The sequence below is a fragment of the Argiope bruennichi genome, chromosome 11 (assembly GCF_947563725.1).
Source record: "Argiope bruennichi chromosome 11, qqArgBrue1.1, whole genome shotgun sequence".
In the NCBI taxonomy this organism is placed as follows: domain Eukaryota; kingdom Metazoa; phylum Arthropoda; class Arachnida; order Araneae; family Araneidae; genus Argiope; species Argiope bruennichi.
In genome coordinates, this window is record NC_079161.1 from 2,310,057 (window position 1) to 2,323,814 (window position 13,758).

Here is a 13,758-nt window from a genome sequence, read left to right on the forward strand (position 1 = left end):
GCCTAGATTAAAAAGTGTTGAGAGTATGCCATATCGCCAAGCACGATCGTAAGCTTTTTCTATATCAAAGAATATAGAGACAAGGTGATTTCTCCGAACAAAGGCATTACGAATTTGGGTTTCCAACAAGAGGAGATTATCGGATGTAGACCTACCTCGACGGAAACCACTTTGCAACAGGGGAATGCATCCTTGTTTCTCTATTTCGAAAATAAGACGGTCATTCACCATGCGTTCGAATGTCTTACATAAACAATTAGTCAGGGCAATTGGTCTGTAGTTCATAGGATTTGAAGAGTCTGTTGGGTTTTAAGATTGTAATCACAATAGCCTCTTGCCACTGTGAAGGATACTTTTGCTCGATCCAAATTCTGTTGAATAACAATAACAGATTTGAAAGGGAAGCTGTGTTCAAGTGACGAAGCATATTATATGCGATTCCATCTATTATATGCGATTCCATCTTCCATCTGGACTTGTATCATGTGCTTTAGATAGAGCCGTTTTTAATTCATACATTCTAAACTCTGAATTATAGGGAAAACTGTTATGGATGTTAAAAGGCAGATGAATTTGTTCAGCACAATTCTTAGCTGCGCAAATGCATGCCCAAGAGCATTGGTTATGTCTAGTGGGGCGGTATATTTCGTATTTCCTGTACAAAGTATAGGAAAGGTAAACTCACTATACATACCATTAACAACTTTAACTTTTTTCCACAATCGTTTACTTGGAGTTGAGGATGTAATAGAAGAAATAAACTGAATCCATGATTCCCTCTGACTACGACGACGAATAGAACGGGCAATGGCTTTGGCACGTTTAAAAGCAACAAGGTTTTCTGTTGTTGGGTACCTCCTGAAAATGTTCCATAATTTCTTTTCTTTCTTTCGACTTTCGTAACAAGCCCTATTCCACCACGGCCTACGAAATTTTCTTAGCCGAGGAGAACTTTTTGGAATAGCGCTTGCAGCAGCATGTAAAATTGTATCTACAACATATTGTACTGCTTCGGTAATGTCCGCACTACTGACCATGGCTTCGGTGATATTTGCTAGTTGGGAGAAAGCAGTCCAGTCTGTCCACTGGAATAGGAAACGCGGAGGACAAGGAATCGCACCGCCGCTATCAGCATGGGAGATAATAACTGGGAAATGATCACTGCCATAAAGATTATTACTGACTGATAAAGTGAGGAATGGTAACAGTTCAGGTGTACAAATGGCCAGATCAAGTGTATGGAAGCTACGTGTGGGTTTGTGAAAGTAAGTTTTTTCTTCGCTGTTGAGCAGACAGAGACAGTTGTTAGAAATTAACTGCTCAATCTGTCGCCCGCGAGAGTTAGTCTTATCCGAACCCCACAAAATACTATGTCCGTTAAAGTCACCTAATAAAATTAAAAGGTGTAGGAAGCTGATCCACCAACTTGTCAAACTCTTGCTGACAAATAACATCGTGGGGCGGCAAATAAACGCAACAGACTGTGACCAAAGTTCGAATGTGAACCTGTACAGCCACAACCTGTAGAGAAGTTTGTAGAGTTAGATGTGTACTCGGGTATAAGTTTGATGTTAGAATACAGACACCCCCTGAATGACCTGTTTCAGATTCGGTGTCTTTACGGACACAATTATAGCCGCGCAATTTAAAGGGATGATTAGGTTTCAAGAATGTTTCTTGAAGACCTACACAAACAGGATGAAATGTCTTAATGATATTCTTAATGTCATGCAATTTTGACCGAAGACCACGACAATTCCATGAAAGGAAAGTACCCATTAAGAAATAGATTTCGCTTGAGAATTAGTAGGAGCAAGTAGATGAGTTGCCGAAGCTTCGCAACTCATGCGTAATTGTTCATCCTCATCGGATGGATGGAGTGACAGACGATCAGGACTTTTAGGTAAGCCACCAAATACAGACGATAAGTCTTTGTGGGTTTTACCTTTAGTCGCAAGTCCCAGAGCGACTGAATTTTGTTTTGTCAATTTTTTAAAATTTAATTTCAGTTCTTTCGGTGAGAGTCCCCGTTTTGAAAGCTTTAACTTAAGAGCTTTTTCAGAATTTGATTTTTGTTTTGTCCGAGCAAGTTTGTCAGTTTCATGTGCATTATTTGTTACATTTTCCGTCTCATAATCGGATGATTTTTCAAAGGTAGTAATTTGCGTGTTATATTTGATACAATTTGTACAATTACAATTTGCACAAAAGGGAGTTTTCACGACGGAAGCATAACTCACACCAGGTTTGGGTGTTTGAGATAAAACTTTTTTTCTTGCTTCGGGATAGGAAATGGATTCTTTGAATTTAACAGAGGTTATTTGCCTTTCAAGTTTCCAGCGTTCGCAGGATCGAGAAAATGATGAATGTTTGCCACCGCAGTTCACACATTTTTCTTCTGCGGAGCATTCCTGGCTATCGTGGCCTTTTTCTGCACAACGGGCGCATGTTAGAGTCCCGCGGCAATTAATCTTTGAGTGACCAAAGCGCTGGCATTGGAAACATCTCACAGGGTTTGGGATATACTGTCGGACTGGTAATTTAATATAACCACCATATATGAATTCTGGGATATTTGGACTATGGAAGGTAAGGACAAAATCTTTAGTGGGAAGGAGTTGTTCGTTCCGCCGAATAGTAATTTGGCGTACATGGGTCACTCCTTGTGGTTTCAATTCCGAAGTGATCTCCTCAAGGGAAACATTGAACAGTTCACCGCATGTGATTACTCCCTTGGAAAAATTCAAAGATGTATGAGAGGCAGCGATTACTGGAATATTAGCCAAAGCTTTCAATTTCATTATCTGCTGTGCTTGCTTTTTGGTGGAGACTTCGACTAGCAAGTCACCAGAACGCATTTTACGTATGACTTCACCAATTGTTGCAGTGATAGCTCTCTGCACAAGAAAAGGTGACACAGAATTAAATGTTTCATTTTTATCTGAGACTCATTTAATTATAAAAAAGCGATCGAAACGTGGAAGATTTGTAATTGGAATAGTGACTTTGCGACGCCCACTGAAGGGAGATTTGGTTTGAGGTCCCATACGACATGAACAAGATTTCAGGTCCAACGGCACCGCCCACCACAGAGCCCAACAAGGGAAGGCAGCCACCGGCTCTGGCCATTCCCAGCCTCGGAACTTACCTTAGTGCTAGCCGGAACCTATACGCTCGGAGTTACCCCCGGGGACAGTGACCACCCTTAACGCCAAGCCCAAGGAGTAACCCCTTCGCTTGATCCCTAGCAGACTAGCCACTAAGGTGACTATCTACCAGCCGAATGATGCACAGGGGACCAAAGTGCACCACCCGTCTTTCTAGTGGGTTGCCACGCACGGCCAACGCGTGGGGTTTTGGCTGTCCATGAGAAGCAAGAAGCAAACAGAGCGGCGACAGCTTCTCATGGAGAGCCCCCTTGCTCACCGTCGATTGAAGGAAAGACACAGCTGAAAGCAGAAGACGTAGAGGAGAGAGAACTGAAAGGGAGTAAAGATCCCTGGGTACCTCGGGATTGGGTACACCCGTACTCACCTATAGTAGGTGAGCCCCTGAGGGGTTGCAATTCTGGAGATAATAGTAAAGAGGAAACCCTTATCCTGTCGTAACGTCCGGAGTAAACTGACTTGTTCCTGCGATCTACGCATCATTAGTCCCGTTATCAACCGCGCTACACTTCCTTCCTCCATGCGAAAATAAAATCCTTCATTGGAGATGATAGCAACGCCACCTACCAAAGAAGCGATAATCAATTTACCTACTGGAAGCTTCTAATTCCCACACCTCAATTGTCTGTGTCACGCTGCTTCCATTAAGTTCTATTATCATCATATTCATGAACACGAGGTTGGTTTCACAATAACACATCGACTCATTCGGATTTCGTCCAAATTTGTCAGAAATTTAATTTAGCAAACTAAATTTTTATCCGTGAAGTTCGTTATAATGTTCCCAGGCGAACAGGCATCATTTCAAAAATTGTCTGTTTTTCATCTTCTGAAACAAGGGATTAGTAAAACAAGGAGATTAGCCAAAATGACGAAGTCCTTTGAAATGTAGAATTCCCTTTTGTATGCAAGAGAGAAAAAAATGAATTGTTGGACAGGAGTGTTAAAACCGACTGACGAATAACTGATGTATCGGACCCAAAGTATGTGAAGCACAAACTGCAATTCTAGTTCTAAAACTAACTTTCATCCATTCAGCTCTTTACGGTCTTGAGTCTTCGTGCTCACACGTGTTTAGACGGATGTTCATCGAATGACTGAATTATGAATATTTAATCTGCAATTGAAATATCAAGTGAAAATAGGAAGTAATGTAAATGTTAGAAAGACTTCAACATCTCAAAAGTCCTTATAATATTAGAGGAATTAAAATAATAATAAATGCTCAATGTCATCCAATTAGGAAATGAAGTAAATTCGTAAGTCAAGGGTTAAAAGATAATCTCAAATCCCAACATGCGTTTATCGAACGCCGAAAAGTGGATATTCATCAACATTTCTAGTCTGAATTTTTTGTCGAGTGCAATAATTCCGTTTTCTGTAGAAAATAGTCTCTTCTGTGTATTCAGACGTCCATTGCTTTGGATTCCCCGCAGAGCGCAGTATAATCGGCTGAGTTCCCAGAATGTAGGAGCATTCATTTTTTTTCCCTTCGAAAGAAGTCTCTCGATACTTTCGTTGGGTGGAAAATAGCTCATCCAATTCACTGACGGACACCGCTGAGATATGAGAACACTAGAAGTTGGGTAATTAGTTTCTGGACTTAACACATGGCGCCATCTTCCGGATCCAGTTGAATGCACTTGAAATAACTGTGTTTGTCTTTTATTCGAATCCCAAAATCGTTTTGCTGGAAGCAGTGACAAAGCAGTCAGTCATAAAAATAGAGAGAATTTTTCACATTTATATATAATTATAATATTTATTATATGCTCAGAGTGACAATCGATTAATAATAGCCGGTAAAAATATTTGATTGATTAGTTATATTGAGCTGTTACTACTAATAAGTAGTCGTCTCAGGCGACACATCTGATTCACAGGAAGTATTGGATATGTTTTATTTCAGATAAATCGCTTTTTATAGCTCCATGATTTCGCCAAATTTTTTGATAAAATCATTTTATATTCATTTAGTTATATTAACGTGTCATTTTAGAGCAACACTAGGGCTATTTTGGGACGGACCTGGTAATTCTGAACCCCGATCAGGTGACGAGGACGAAATCTGAGCTGACATTTCTGTTTCCAAACTTCCCACACCACATCAGTGGGAGGATGTTTGGCCCCGACGGATGTGACGTGCTCCAGGCCCGCTTAAACGGCGGTTCTTCGGTGGAATCGGTCTCGAGCTTGAAACCTTTCGATCACGAAGCCGAGACCTTACTACTAGGACATCGCGACCCCTAATCTTGTTATCTTAATTGCCTTAATTAAATTATGTTTATCGTGTACATGAACCTTTCTAATGGAGATAGATCTTTAATATCATAGCCCTATTAAAAACCTAAATATGTGGTTAACAATCTTCGAAATTTTTTGGTACTAAAAGCTTCACTTTTTTATCCGTCCTTTGAACTGCAAAGATATTAAACAGAATCCTCCTTTTTTACCTTTAAATAATGGAAGGAAATCACACAGTGAAGTATTTGATGCAATAATAAAATGGTTTGATCTTCAGGATAAAATTGCTATTTGTTGTTAGAAATTAAGCAAAAAAAAATAAATAAATAAATAAATAAAAAATAAATAAAAAAATTTCTTTTAACAAATTTGCATGATTATTAAATTAGTATTTTTAAAAGGACAACGTTTTAAATTTTGAAAAGGCGTATTTTTTTAATTGTGATAATAGTTTCAGAAATTATAGCGGAAGAACGCCAAAATTCATCTTATTTTTAAATATCATTTAAAATTCATCTTATTTTCAAATTCTAATTAAAATTTCTAAAATATCGCTTCGAAGTGACATTCCCACCCTCGAAGGTATAGATGTGCCAAATTTGGTAGCTTTATGCCAAATGGTCTCTCTCTCTCTCTCTCACACACACACATTTTGTTTTTATTGTTAGTATAGGTGATTAATTAACTACACTGACCATGCACAGAGAATGAACTATTTTCTTTACTAAGCAGAGTTTTTTCCCCTTTAAAGTATTACTTTTATTAGAAACTGTGTTTTGATGCGATAATTATCAAGCGTATAACCACAAATTGATTTTATTGATTTAAGAATAAGCCGATAAGGAACTCACATCCCAGAATTCTGACGTTGTTTTTATCTAGCATTATTGAAAATCTCTGAGACTGAATGTTGCAACAACGTGTTGCACCTCGTAGGAAGGTCGACTGTGAAATATCAAATGTCGATAGGTTTTTCCCTAGCAAGAGCCCATGCTGGTGAGCTATCGTCAGGTGGTACCGAGGCTTACCAAGTTATCTGGACCGAAATGCAATGCAGCAGTTTTCTTATTTTTTTAAATATCTTGAATGGAACTCGTAACAAAAATAGCTTCTTGTTTCATTCATTTAATGAATGTCCTGCTGTGTTAAGAAGTATTACGCAACAACATTTCAAGACAACAGCAAGAAAATTTCATTGCTATCATCCCTATATCATCAAATCGCTCTTTTATATTTTAAGATTTTTCCTTACCAATCTCAGTTCTCAACTTATTTTAATAGCTTGAAGATGGCCAGTAATCTTTAAGTAGATTCGAATCCTTCTTAAATTCTGCAGCATGATTAAAATCATACATTTAAGAATCCTGTTAAGAATACAGATTCCACTGATTACCACAAACTTGCATCACCTTCCGACTGCCATAATGCCATTATGTATAATTTGCATTTTGAGGAAATGATCATAACATTATTACCTGAAGATTCAAGGTAATCGGATGAAAGGTAATTGATTTCGTTGGAATTTGCAGGCGGATCTGAAGATAATATTTTGATGGTAGGAACAGTATTCAAGTTCATTAAAATAAAAGTTTCTAATTGCATTGAACTTATCTGAACCTATTCAAACGAATTTGATTTAGATAAATAAATCTGTTATAAATCAGGTAAATCAAAAGTCGCTATAAAGTTAAAATCAAAAAATGCAATACTTTTATGATTATTTTCCTGAATTTATGCTGAATTTCTATTTAATTTAAATTTTAAATATCCTTCAATAGTTTATATTACTAGTTCGATGCATTTCATTTTCAATAATGATAATAAAAAAATTTAGTTGTTAGTTTCATATAATTATATCAATATATACGGCATTTTAATGCACAGTTTGTTAAAAAAAATAGCAGTAAAACGTGTTTTCCAGAGTGTTTATAACAGATGCTTTTGAATTCTGTCTTAATCCTAATTTAGACGTTGGCAGTCTCTTAGTTATATTACCGATCCAATTTGAAGCAACACAAAGGCTATTTTAAGACTGATCTTGGGATTTTGAACGGCGGTCTAATAAGAACGATACTTGATTCCTCTTTTTAAACCTTTGAAGGACAGGCTTTCCTCAGGAGCCAAGAAAGGCCTGGTCCTGACTTATTTAACTCTCTCATTCCTAAGATATTCGAATTCAGGCTCTACAGTATATTGGAATGCCACAGTTTTTTTTTTTTTTTTTTTTGAAAAAGAAAAATTCCGCAACTGTATCCAGGCGTCTTAGACACCTGTCGCAATTTTTATTGGAGGCGTTCACCATTAACTTGCGCTAGATTCGTTGGAGTCTGGTTTTGAAAGTATAATCCATCGGCCCCAAAGCCGAAACCCATGCCTATCCTATTCCAGCGACCTTTCATTGTTAAAGAACAGATCAGGCATAGAAAAACTTCATTTTTTTCCAGTAAGCCATGGAATTACCATCAAAAGCATGAACAAAACAGAAAGAATCTTCACAGGTTTAACATCTATCACGTAGACTCCTATAAAATGTTGAGCCAAATTCAACAAGACTTTGTCAATCTGTTGATCTGTACTTTCAGCAGTATGTAAACGCAGTGACTTAAATATATTGGATTTGGTGAGTGATTTTGTGACTGTACTTACAGTTCTGTGTCTAATTTTGATTTCAGTCATTTGAGTAAAAAATGCGTCTAAATTATTAATCTTTATTAAAGAGTATGCGAAAAAGTTTTGGTGCGAACACTTCCGCTGTTTTCAACTCAATTCTTTTGCAAAGTTTCTTGTAGCAGTCACCTTTGTGTTTGCGTCTGCAATTCTTGAATTTCTGCACCTGATATATCCTTAAAGTTTGACTGAATAATTTGGAATCACTTTGTAATTGTTTGGAATCTTTTTAATGTCATGTTAGCCACAATAATAGACTTTCAAGAAGTGGAGATCAGCGCAGTTTCGGATTCAAACATCAATCTCTTAAAACCGCTGTCAAAATCGCTAGCTTTACTCGGGTCAGTTTTGATTTTTATTTACATGAGTTTTATATAATTTGGATTGTTTATCATATAGCGGTTTTGTTTTAGTGAGTAAAATTTCTTTAAATATTCTGAATAATGGCAATGAAAGCGGCACTAACAATTTCGTTTCTTTTCTTCATTTTGATGGATTCTAAAGAGCAAAAATTTCACGGAGGGAAGAATTTATGAGAAACCTATGAATATGAATTGTATATGAGAAAGCAATATCTGAAAAGAGAATGTATATTTGACATTACATATATGAACGCCCGTATTATTTAAATAAAAAAGGAAATGACGAAGAATACCAGAACCACGTGTTTATTAAATGTTTGCAGCTATATTGAGATATCTTCCGCTCAAATAAGAAAATAAAAACTTACAAAAAATAATAAAAATATTTTCTAAACTGAAATATGAAGGAGGAGATCGATCAAAAACTTAAAAGCGTGAGGCGCTGAAAGTAATTTGATGTCCAATGAATATCACAAGAAACAAAATTCATAAAAATTCGTTGAATAAGTGATACACATTTGAGATGCGATTAAAATTCTGATTTGTCGAGATGATCTTTTTCAATGCTTTACTCCTCTGATAACTTTTTTTCTCGCCTCTCACACCTTTGTCGCCACTCATTTCAAATTTTTTATTAAAAAAAAATTTGAATATTTTCAGTATTTTATTACACTAATTACACTTGACTTGTTTAATTTTATTTTTGAATTTTTATGATAAATTATTATTTACAAGAAATCAATTGATTCTCTTCACTATTGATTTTATTTTATAAAGCACTTTGTAAAATTACGTATTGCTGGAAAAAATGACGAAAAGGTGGATCAATGTGCAAAGTTGGTGGCACCGAAGGAGAGTGTCTATATCATTGTCCCCAAATCAAATGGTGTCTTAAAATGGGAACTAAGAGATAAAATAAAGTTACAATGATTGGCAGATGGTATATGTCCAAAAAAAGGAAGAGTAACTTTGGCCTTTATTTCTAATACAGAAATAAGAAAATACCATCTACTGATAATCAAAATTATATCCGGACATGGGAGATTTCCCGCAATACTTTCAAAAATTTGGAAGAATGCTAGAAAATAAATGCATCTGGGATGGAATTGGGACTGTTTATCGTTATTTAAAGGAATGACAGAAGTTTCGGAATTAAGAATCTAAAAGTTGAAAATAATGACTTAAGTATATTACTGATGGCGCCAGAAAATCTTAAAACACTTAAAGTTGTGATGTTAAAAATTGACAGTTTTTTACCAATTATTTAAAAGTTTTAAAGTGTCTGAATTTCTTTAACTGTGGAACGGGAATTTCGAGGAGATTTTATTAAAGTCATGATCTGCTCCTCGTTGACAAGATGATAGGTGCACGGGAAGATGAGAAGGGAGGTCAAGGACTGACCGCTTTGTGGCTGGAGACCAATCGCCTCGAAGAGGATGTCAGTTCGCTGAATCGGCCGGCGTTATGGACGGGTTATGATTTAAACAGCAGTCGGTCACAACAAATTTTGTCGATACTGCTGCGTTCAGTGGTGGTGGGGTGGTTAGCTGTACGCAAGAAGAAGGTCCCCAATGAAGCATTTCAATCTACACAAAAATATTCGCTTACTGTGATCACAACATCATTTAAAACCACCTAGTTTGAATTGAATCTTCCATTTTCAAACCGTGTTACTGACTGACATTCGCGGAATTTCTTGTCCCACTTTTAAGGAATCATTTGGAAGTCACTTTCCCGTAGGACCGTGATCTGAATCTTTTGACGGTACTAGAGCTGTCTTGATTGGTTTGAACGGACAGATACTCTTCCAGGCCATGCGAATGAATTAAGAAAGCAGAATGAAGGAAATTCAGTGGAAATGGTCTTTTCAAAACTTCCTCTCAGAAACCAAAATTTGGTACAAAACCCGCAATCGCATACTAAATTTGATGTTCTTAAACCATTAAGTTTCTGAGTTATCGCACTTACAATGCTTCCGAGATTTTAGGCTTTCAATTCCTTTGTTGGATTTGGCTTAAAATTCGATACTGTGGATGTTGAATCTGTGTACTGAATTTTACCTGTCTATCTCTTTGTCCTGTAGTTATCGTGTCCATTTATATTCCAACAGCCGAGTAGACAGACTTCCTCTGAACAGAGTTTGGTCAAAATTTGAAAGAAATCTACTAATTTGGTATACAGACCATATACGAAATGACATTCGTCCAGCCCAAAACATTTTTGAGTTATTTTTGTCACAGGCATTTTCCAAAAATGTGTTTCTCGAACTTGGAGAGGTCTAAATCGTGGAGGTGAGTCAAAAGCTCGAATTTTTTGACGATTCCGCTACCTTCTCCGTACTTCATATACGAGCAAATTAAAAAGTAACTTATTCGAGACAAATGCTTAAAAGAGTAAAAATTTACCCAAAATGAGTCAATAAAATACAAGGAGATTTTTGAAAATTTTGAAAAATGGTAAGATTTTCGAAAGCAAGGCGTTAGTATTCACTAACGACTTGCACGAACGAATGAGCAAAAATGAAAGCATTCTGTTTGCTATTTTTGAAACAAATTATATAAAGCTCTATAGTGGATCCTTTTTCTTTTTTTACTTTCCCTTGATGTGATTTAAATATAATTGATTTTACTCAATTCGCTTATTGCTTTAATAATGAATTAATTTTATCAAAATTTATATACCAGATAAAATTTATATATATATATTTATGTGACCAGATTAAGCGGTACATTTTAATGAATATCTACAAAAGCGGTACATTTAAGTTTTTATGCATATTCCGGATTTACAGATGGAGAGATTAAAGCGGCAAGGGTTAAATAAATAAATTCTGCATTCGAAGTGCATTTTCTAATTGTTGCTGCTGCATCAGCTGATGAAACCGCTGAAGACAGTTTGTGGGTCTCGGAGAAATCGAAATGTAACCATTAGCATCTATGAACATCCTCTTTCAGTGTACGCCGCATAAAATATTCCAAAACTAACATTGCGGAAAGATGAATGGGGCGTCTCGGATTTTTTGGGGCTGCCATTGATATCCGAAAAATATAATAGTGTTGTATTCTATTCAATCTCAAATCTATTTGCATTGAATTTCTGTTATCAGAAAAGGCGAGAAAGGCGAATGGCATACGCATGAAGCTCTTAGAAAAATATGGATCACTGTTTCCGATTCGAATATTCAAACGACATCATTTTTTTCCACTGATGACCGAATTTAACAGTCGAAAATATACAACTTTTATAAGAAGTAAAGAAAAAAAAAAGTCTTCAAAATTTTGAATTGACTTTGAGTCAAAGTTTTATAACCATTTGCAAGCATTATATAGTTCTAGAAATGAATTGATTGTTTTTATTGCTTTCTCATATACAAAGTATAGAGCAAGTAATGTAGAAAAAAAATTGAGACTTAAAGAAATCTAAAATGCAGAGATTTGTCAGAGTTCGAAAAACACACATTTGGAAAATGTCTGTTTGTCTACGTGTCTGTGATAAGATAACTCAAAAACACTTTGATGAAATTTAGTATATGAACTTTACACAAAATTTGTAAATCTTTATCAAAATTTTGAGCAAAATTTATTCTGAGAAAGTCTGTCTGTCCGGTTGCTGGAATAAAAATCAACTCTCTAACTAAAAAAAAGAAGAGAGCTAGATAGAAAAAATTCGGTACACAGATGTAACATATATAGTATACACACTTATAAAATTTTCGGTTAAATCCAATGAATTGTTGAACGTCTGGTGGTCTAAACTTTCAGGAACATGGAAACGCGATAGTTCAAAAACTCATCGATTTGAATATATCAGATTTGGTTTGTGACGGGACCCGTCGTCACCGATAGGGAAAAAAATAACACATCATTTATTCAAGTTATTTAGTTTTTGAATTATTGTTTTTAGGTGCATGGGAAATGACAGATGTACCTTCCACTTTTTCACAATTTCAGTTTCAAACTTGATGTGAATTTATACATTGAATATAAAACCCATCATCCAAATTTAGCTTATATTATTAACTTGATCACATTTCATTTAATTAAATTGACACAGTTTTGAATGATTGCATTTATATATTTGTAAAAGTACAGACTGACAGACGGTCAACCACTGGATGAATATTTTTGAAATTTGATAAGGAACAACCATTTATATGCTAAATTTGTGCTCATACTCTTATCTTACGTCTTGTAACTAGCGTGTTGTACTTATAAAGATAGACTTCCTCAGAATGGATTTCGTTCAAAATTTGACAGATTTCTACAAAGTTCAGTGTAAATTTCATTCAACGATCACAAAACGTTTTACTAAGCTCTTTGACTCCATATTCGGCATTTGTACATTCACTCATCCACATGACTTCCGAGGGGCCGAAATACCAAATGACGGGACCTTTCTGTATAGGGCATTACCGTACGGGTCAACAAATCATCCATAGCTCATTGAAGAGAGGGGTTGGGAAGTGATTCATTTAAGTTTGCCAAAAGTATTTGTTATGGGCGAGAATTTTTGGCTAGAAAATGTACTGACATTCTGATTAAATTTTGATGTTTAAACATAAGAAAAATGCTTTCATTTTAATATGAGTCAACTTTTCCTTCGCTTTTAAAATACTCGGCTAAATATATCAATAATATTTGGAAGTCTCAGTTCTCTGAATAGTTACTTCACAGTCTAAGTGTGCAAAATATAATTCTGAAACGAAAATTAATAAACTGTAAACAAATCAATCAAATCAAACACCGAATGATAACATCAATGATCAATGATAAACATCAAATGATAAAATTCTGTTCTAAAAACTGACCTGAGCTTATCAATGACAGTCACAGATGATTTAAAAGGGTTTATGATAAATGGACACACATTTTAGTTAATAAATAACACAAATCAATCGCAGAAATGAATGACTGATAAATCCTAACCTTGCAATTATTGTATATATACAAATTTATTTCGGAAGCGGCTCTCACGATTTGGATCACATTTTGCGTTTAGATAAGGTTTTGCTTTTTAAAATCTATCCATGTAGGCGCCTTTCCTGACATTTTATTTATTTGAAACCCACACAAAGAGAAACAGTTTTTTATAACTAATTATTAGAGTAAGCACATTCACGTCCGCTTGGAAGTGTGGCAGAACGACGCGTGTGTTGCGGGTTCTCGGTACAAATACCGCTTTGCGTCTCATTTTTTTACTTATGTATTTATAGTTAACAGTTTTACTTTCTAAATTTATCAGTATAGGCATCTTTCCTGAAAAAACCACATGATTTTAAACACACAAAGAGAAATTTTTTTTATAACTAAATATTAGAG